The following is a 6,363-nucleotide window of genomic DNA, read 5'->3' as shown; positions in this document are numbered from 1 at the left end:
TGGGATACAGCCCACGCCTTCTTTGCCAAACAGGTACTAGGGCAAATCTCGGCTCTCAGTCAGACGCGGCAGCGGCCAAGTTGCAGGGGAGACACACCGCTGCCGCGGCAAGGGAGTATTGTTACAGAGAGCGGAAGGGAGATACCAGCTTAGGGAAAGCTACACCAGTCCTCATTTAGAATCAACAGAGCAACCAGGGAAAGCAGAAAAGTTTTCAGTGCCGAAACAGCGGCAAAAAGCCCAGCAGCTGGTTCGCCAAAAGCCAGCTCCGGCTGAGGAGAAGCGCACGCTGCTCTGTAACACGCGGAGCCGCCTGCCAGCAGCTTTAGTACAAGGCCCTGATGGAGACAGACCTTTCCGCACCTGCAGCCCCTCCCGGGACAGCCCTGACGGCTCCAGCAGAGACACCAGCACGTGAGGGCTCCTGCACTAAGGCTCCACAACAAAAGAACACGGGCTGCCCTTCAGCCTCCTTGCATAATGTCACACAGTGACACCAGGGAGCTTTACATCAACAGCAACCTGTTACACGACAACGGAACAGAGCAGTGAGCACCACAAGGAGTCCTTTTTTTTATATATATTGGGTTTTCTCCCCAGAGGTGGGGAAAAATTGACCAAACCTCGAAGCCCCAAAGTTCTCTCCTCTCCCGTATCAAGCACTTGCCGTGACTGCGCTGCCTGGCAATCTGCTACAGAATTTACCTTTCCCCTGGGCCACAAGAATTCTACTCCTAGAAGTGCCCGCAGTATTTCAGACAACTTTATATTGTTTCACACTTCCTGGAAATCAGATGAAATCTCCAATCATCTCAGCTACTCAAAGCACCACCAAAAGTGCGTTGATTATTCGAATTCTTGCTGCTCCAAGCCTTGATGACTCTCAGGAGGAAAGCAGAAACACTGCACATATCGTGCTGCGGAATCAGCCAAAGTTCCCGTGTTGCTGTTAACTTCTTTTTCTTTTAAGGTCTCGTTTTGTTGTTGTACAACTGGCCCCAAATCCACCTTTTCCACTTTTGCATACAGCTTCCCAGTTTTAACGCTTCAGTTTTCCCTGTAGAAGCTCCTGGAACTGCCTGTTTTCCCACGGCACCAGCCACTGGCTTTGCACACTCTCCTACACTGCTGCCAGCTCCTTCTGGGAACGAACGCAGAAATCCTGTCTCAGCTCCCTGACTCTGCATGCTGCCCTTCTGCCTCACACAAACCAGCAAGAGTGGGGAAAATACCATTCCAGAGCTCTGAAACATGCAACCCTTATAAACCAATTTAATACCGTTAATGTTTTCAATTCAGATTTGCTTTGACAAGTCTGAATGACTGCACGTCTATGTCAGCACACAGCTTGCCTTTCCATCTCAAACGCTGAGATTTATCAGGATGATCGGCAAACCCACACAGCGGAGCACCAACCCAGCTCAGCTCGTTAGAAATCACCACCCCACAAATGCTCACTGCCAGCAGTCACACTGTAGCGCTACAGACAAACAAACCCCGCCTGGATTCTAGCAAGTCAAACCAAACCACGCTCTGGAAAGCTGAGTAATACGGAAGTATATATCTGTCGCAGATTCTAAGGAGCCGAGGGGAAAGGACGTCATTTGAATTTATGGGTTAGAGAAGGCAGGGAAAATTAGCAACATTACACCAGAGTATCCCACCGGCACAAGCACCATATGCAATAAGCAGAGGTTCAAGGGCTTCAGGCTGAAAGTCAGTCTGTAACCACCTGCCAGGTAACGCAGTGAAGCCTGTTTTTTCCCATCCTAAGTCAACAGAAAAATGTGCTTTGCTCTAAAGTCACCTGCTTGCTAGTCCGAGACTCCTGGGAATGTGCCGAAGTCAGCTACAGCACAGCCATGGAAGTCTGAGATGTTTTAAAGACAGTATTTCTGACATAATGAACCATTCAGGACATGTATGTTACCAACACTTGAAAGGCAGGGTGAGGACGAGTTCTTTGTCACTCTGGCTAAAAAAAAAAGGTAGTTTTCCAGGCCTTTTTGTCAAAGTGGAGAATGAGGTAACAACGTGCTCTACTGCAAAACCAGAAAACTTGTTTGACTCTCAGCAAACTCAAAGGATAACGGTACCGTTAACCCCACGCTTTCACATCAAGGTGCTCTCGACTGGACACTCTGCAGTGACAGTATGATGACACAATAGAGAAAATGGACGTCCTAGCAAAGAGACGCTCCAAAGCTGCTCCTGAAACAGCGTTATGCAGCACCTGACAACGTTTCCCCCATTAAAAAGCACCTACCCTTCCTGGCAGAACTACTGCTGTAACCACGCTCGATGTTCCAAGGTCGTACAGGCAGAGAACACTTCCCTCTGCTTCTCTCAAGCCAACCAGCAGCCCCGTTCCCGTCTGCCAGGAAACCTCCTTCACCACGCGGATGGTGGGAGGCTGCTCACGGGCTCCACTGAAACGGTGTGCAGAGAGCCGCTCTCCCGTCACAGCGCTCACGACCTCCAGCTGAGGGCCACACGCCAGCCAGGCCAGCCCATCTCTCCCTGGAAGAAGAGAAAAGGCTGGCTAAAGCAAACTCCCAAGAGAGGGTTGAAAACAACGGGAAAATCACAATCACTGCCCCTTTGCTTCAACAGAAGTAGCTCACAGAGCAAGAGAGGCTTACCGAATTCGGGTCGATTATTGAAAATCACCCACTGAATCCTCAACCAATGCATCGTAAAATGAACCACCTTATGATTTTGCATTTGGACTTGTCATTCCTGCACTGAAGAATTCTGCTTGTTTGGGATAAAGATTACAATAGATTGGTCTCTAGTCTTTATACCATATTCAGCTTGGTTTTGCTAGAAATCATCTAAATACATATGAGAATACAACTCCTAAAGCATACTTCAAATATGGCAAAATCTCAGCCAATTCTTTTCTAGTTGACTAACTTTGCTCGACACACGCCTACTTTGGGCAGGGGTTTGGACTTCAACAAGGAATTACCTTAAAATGGGCACTGCGGGAGCCAATTTCAACTTTTACACGCGCTGATCACAGAGAGAAGTTAGCACATTTAGTTTCACTGAACTACTTCCAACACAAAGGGAGTATTAACTCAACTACTGCACTTACAGTCACACAGAGAGATTCTACATGGTCTCAGCAGAAGCCCGGACACCCAGGCAGGCCCCCGGCTCTACCTTCAGATCACCGACAAAGTCAGCTACCTCATCTGCTCAGCCGCTCTCAGCAGCTCTCCCGGGACACTCCTCTGCGTCCCATTAAATATCTGCAAACCTGGCTGCAGCGCCCAACAGGGCTTTCCTCTTCCTTCTGTTTTTAGTCAGGCTAGGAAAGAAAAAGCAGGGGGGGTTGCCTCTCTAACACTGTGGGAGAACTAGTTCTGCACGGGATGTTATGATGGTACCAATAAATACAGCCCAAAACCACACCAGGACTTTTTTGAAAACTGCCTTTCATTCCATTAGAAGTTGAGGAGGGCTCACTGACTTGCCCGTGTTATTTTAATAGCTCAAGACTGGCGCAGGCTGTTGTCCTTTCAAAGTTTAACTCTACTAATGTTTTAATGTTAACATTTTTCATCATTTTGTCATAGTTCATCCTTTCTGTTCTCTCAAAACCTGACGCACCTGAGCAGCACCAACCTGACACAGCTGATGCTGTGACCCCGTGCCTCAGGTCACCTCCAGGCAGTAACAACTTCACAGCAAGACCCAATTTCAAGGAAAAGGCTCACCTCTGGAAAACCGCCCACGCAGCACAGACCCTCGGGTGAGCTCATCTTCCCCAAGAGCCTGAATGGTCACCTCGGGAAACTGCAGCAGGCTGCTCGTTACCTGAGCCGCGAGGTCTCGCATTCTTCACTGTGAATAGAGAAGACAATGCCAAAAGAGGCTCCTGACAGCCATCGACATTTTTGAGATTGACAGAACTTTCATCCCTTTGCCGTGAATAATCTCCCGGCCACCTCCTGCGGCTCTTTTCCTTAACAAAAGGGCACTCAGGACAGGTTTGGATCTCACAGCAGAGCAAAAGCAGAATCCTTTGCTTTTCTGATGCCTACGAGATCACCAACAAAAAGGGACGCAGGGGTACTGACAGGATAAACAACATGGGAAAAAAGCCCAAGACACTGGAGTCAAGTCAAGCAAGGCGGCACGAGTCAGAGAGTGAGTTTTGCATTAAAAAGCTCCAGAAAATAAATAAAAAAGAACAAGCTGAGAAATTACATGTTTGAGCAGAATCACATCCAGCCAAGTCAGTGTTCTGGGATGTCACCGTTGACTGACATGTAGTACATGAAAGTCAGATTCAAAGGCCAACAATGTTACGGGCTTACTGAAGGAAAAGCTACAGATACGGTCAGTCGCAGCTGCAGACGTGATGTCACAAACCAGGTTCACTTCAGTGCCACCAAAAGAGAGGCCTTGCTGCTGCCCCCATCTCTCCATCTGCTCCTTCCTTCTGCTCCTGTATCCCTGTGCCTTCCCTTGCCCTGACCTGCACACGGTTTAGAGCTCCTTAGGAGCCACATTAACTCCCCAAGCAGACAGGGAACGCACCCACAAGAGCAGAGAGTTTCCCACCAGCTTAGAGAGTGAAACGGGGTTGCAGAGAGAGCCAGCAAGCATAAAAGCTGGCACAAGGAAGGAGGCAGGACACTGCACCGGGGAGAAGGAGAGGGGATTTGCCCATCTCCATTCTGTGGCCGTAAGCCGTCCTGCTAGCTCATGCACGTGTCAAACCACACACTCACTTTGCAAGGAGAGCTGCAAGAAACCCCTTCGCTTTTAGAAAGGGCAGCACCCAAGGCACTCTCAGTCAGCTCTGGACTCCCTCGTGCACGTAGAGGCTCACTCTCGCACGGAGGGAGGCTGAGGCTGACGGGCGTCATTCTTTCACTCAGCCAGATGTGGAAGCTAAAGTGATCTCAGGGAAGCGTTACTTGGTGGTCAGAGAAGGGACACCATTGCCTGACACTGCTCGGGTCACATTGTCTAAGGAAAGAGGACAAAGAGTGGGAAGAAGCCAAAGAAGAAGAAATGGAAGAAAAACTATGCTCTGTTGAGAAAAACAGCATCCGCTTTGTTGAACAGCAGGGAAAGATCACAATTATAGAGCTTTTTGAATTACTATTCATGACTGGCTCAGTGACATTTTCCCCAGAAATACAGCCCCCAACAGCCCCGATCCCGTATCTGATGCAGACCACAGATTTCATTTCCCTTTACATGAACAAACCCAAACCCGAGACACATCAACGTTTGACACTAGAGCCCCTTTACCCAGCTGCCTCCTAGGGTTATTCTCCAACACGACTATTCCTGCATGCAGGAGCTGCAGTCCCTCTCCAACGCGGCCAAGCTAGCAAAAGCTCCTCAGGTCACTCCTGAAAGTGTGCTCTGTTGCACACTGCTTGGCGTACCTGGACAGGCGGGCGCAGGCGCCGAGTGTCTCAGGGCAGAGCGCACACGCAGCCGTCCCGACAGAGGCAGAGCCCAGGGAAGACAACGTTCCCAGCGCTCCCACAGCGCTGGCCCCTCGCAGCACCAGTTCCAGAGTCACGGAGTCACAAGGGAGAGAAAGGCCTTCCGGAATCCCTGGGGGCAGCTGGTCCAGCCCCTGCGCAGGCAGGGTCCCCCAGAGCAGGCTGCCCAGGGCCAGGGCCCGGCGGCTGCTGAACCCCCAGTGCTCAAACACACCCCTTGCAAACAGCCGCCCGACGAGGGGAGCTGCGGAAACGTTGGCAGCCCACGCGACAGGCCCCGGGGTTTGGGGACTCGCTCCCACCAACTGAAGTATCCTCTCCTCCACACCAGTAAAACACCACCCCACCAGCAGGGGCTTGTCACCATTCTTCCTCCAAAGCTCTGTCCGACGGCTCACTAGGCAGAAGACACAAAGTTAAGGGAAGCCTGATTAAGTTCGTTTCACTGCCTTAAACCAGCAAAGCCCAGGCACGTGGAAGCAGGAAAACGAGCTGAAGCAGGCAGGGAATGAGGAGCCGCCCTCAGCAGAGCAGGACACGGCACCGTGTGCCCAAAGGCAGGTGACAGCTGCCAGCCAAGGCTGACACAGCCACCCTGACTGACGGGCCTAAGGCGGCACTTGAACCACCGCGCTCAGCCCCACACCCCAGACGGGGGGTCAGCGGTGCCGACAGGATTAAGTCCTGACTGACTCCCGACAACAGACGCTGACGCTGACTGACGCCAGCCAGCTGAGTGCGGGCAGGCGATGCTGGCCGACTGACGCTGGCCGACTCACTCTGGCCGACTGACGCACGGCTCGGGGCCTCCTTCTGCCCTCGCACCTGGGCATCACCCCTGATGGAGCTGGGCGGGCAGAGGGGTCCCTGGCGCGGCCACTCATAC

General features: G+C 51.5%; 1 long non-coding RNA gene across 1 annotated transcript; it reads right to left on the bottom strand.

Moving 5' to 3' along the window:
• Positions 1 to 2,351: 2,351 nt before the first annotated feature.
• On the bottom strand, positions 2,352 to 4,298 carry LOC135311452 (uncharacterized). The gene is made up of 3 exons (XR_010371083.1): positions 4,219 to 4,298; positions 3,726 to 3,852; positions 2,352 to 2,520 (listed from the first exon to the last, which is right to left on the bottom strand). It is a non-coding gene; the product is annotated as an uncharacterized LOC135311452 (long non-coding RNA).
• Positions 4,299 to 6,363: the final 2,065 nt, after the last annotated feature.

The sequence above is a fragment of the Phalacrocorax carbo genome, unplaced genomic scaffold (genome assembly GCF_963921805.1).
Source record: "Phalacrocorax carbo unplaced genomic scaffold, bPhaCar2.1 SCAFFOLD_73, whole genome shotgun sequence".
NCBI lineage: Eukaryota > Metazoa > Chordata > Aves > Suliformes > Phalacrocoracidae > Phalacrocorax > Phalacrocorax carbo.
This window is presented reverse-complemented; position numbering and strand designations above follow the sequence as displayed.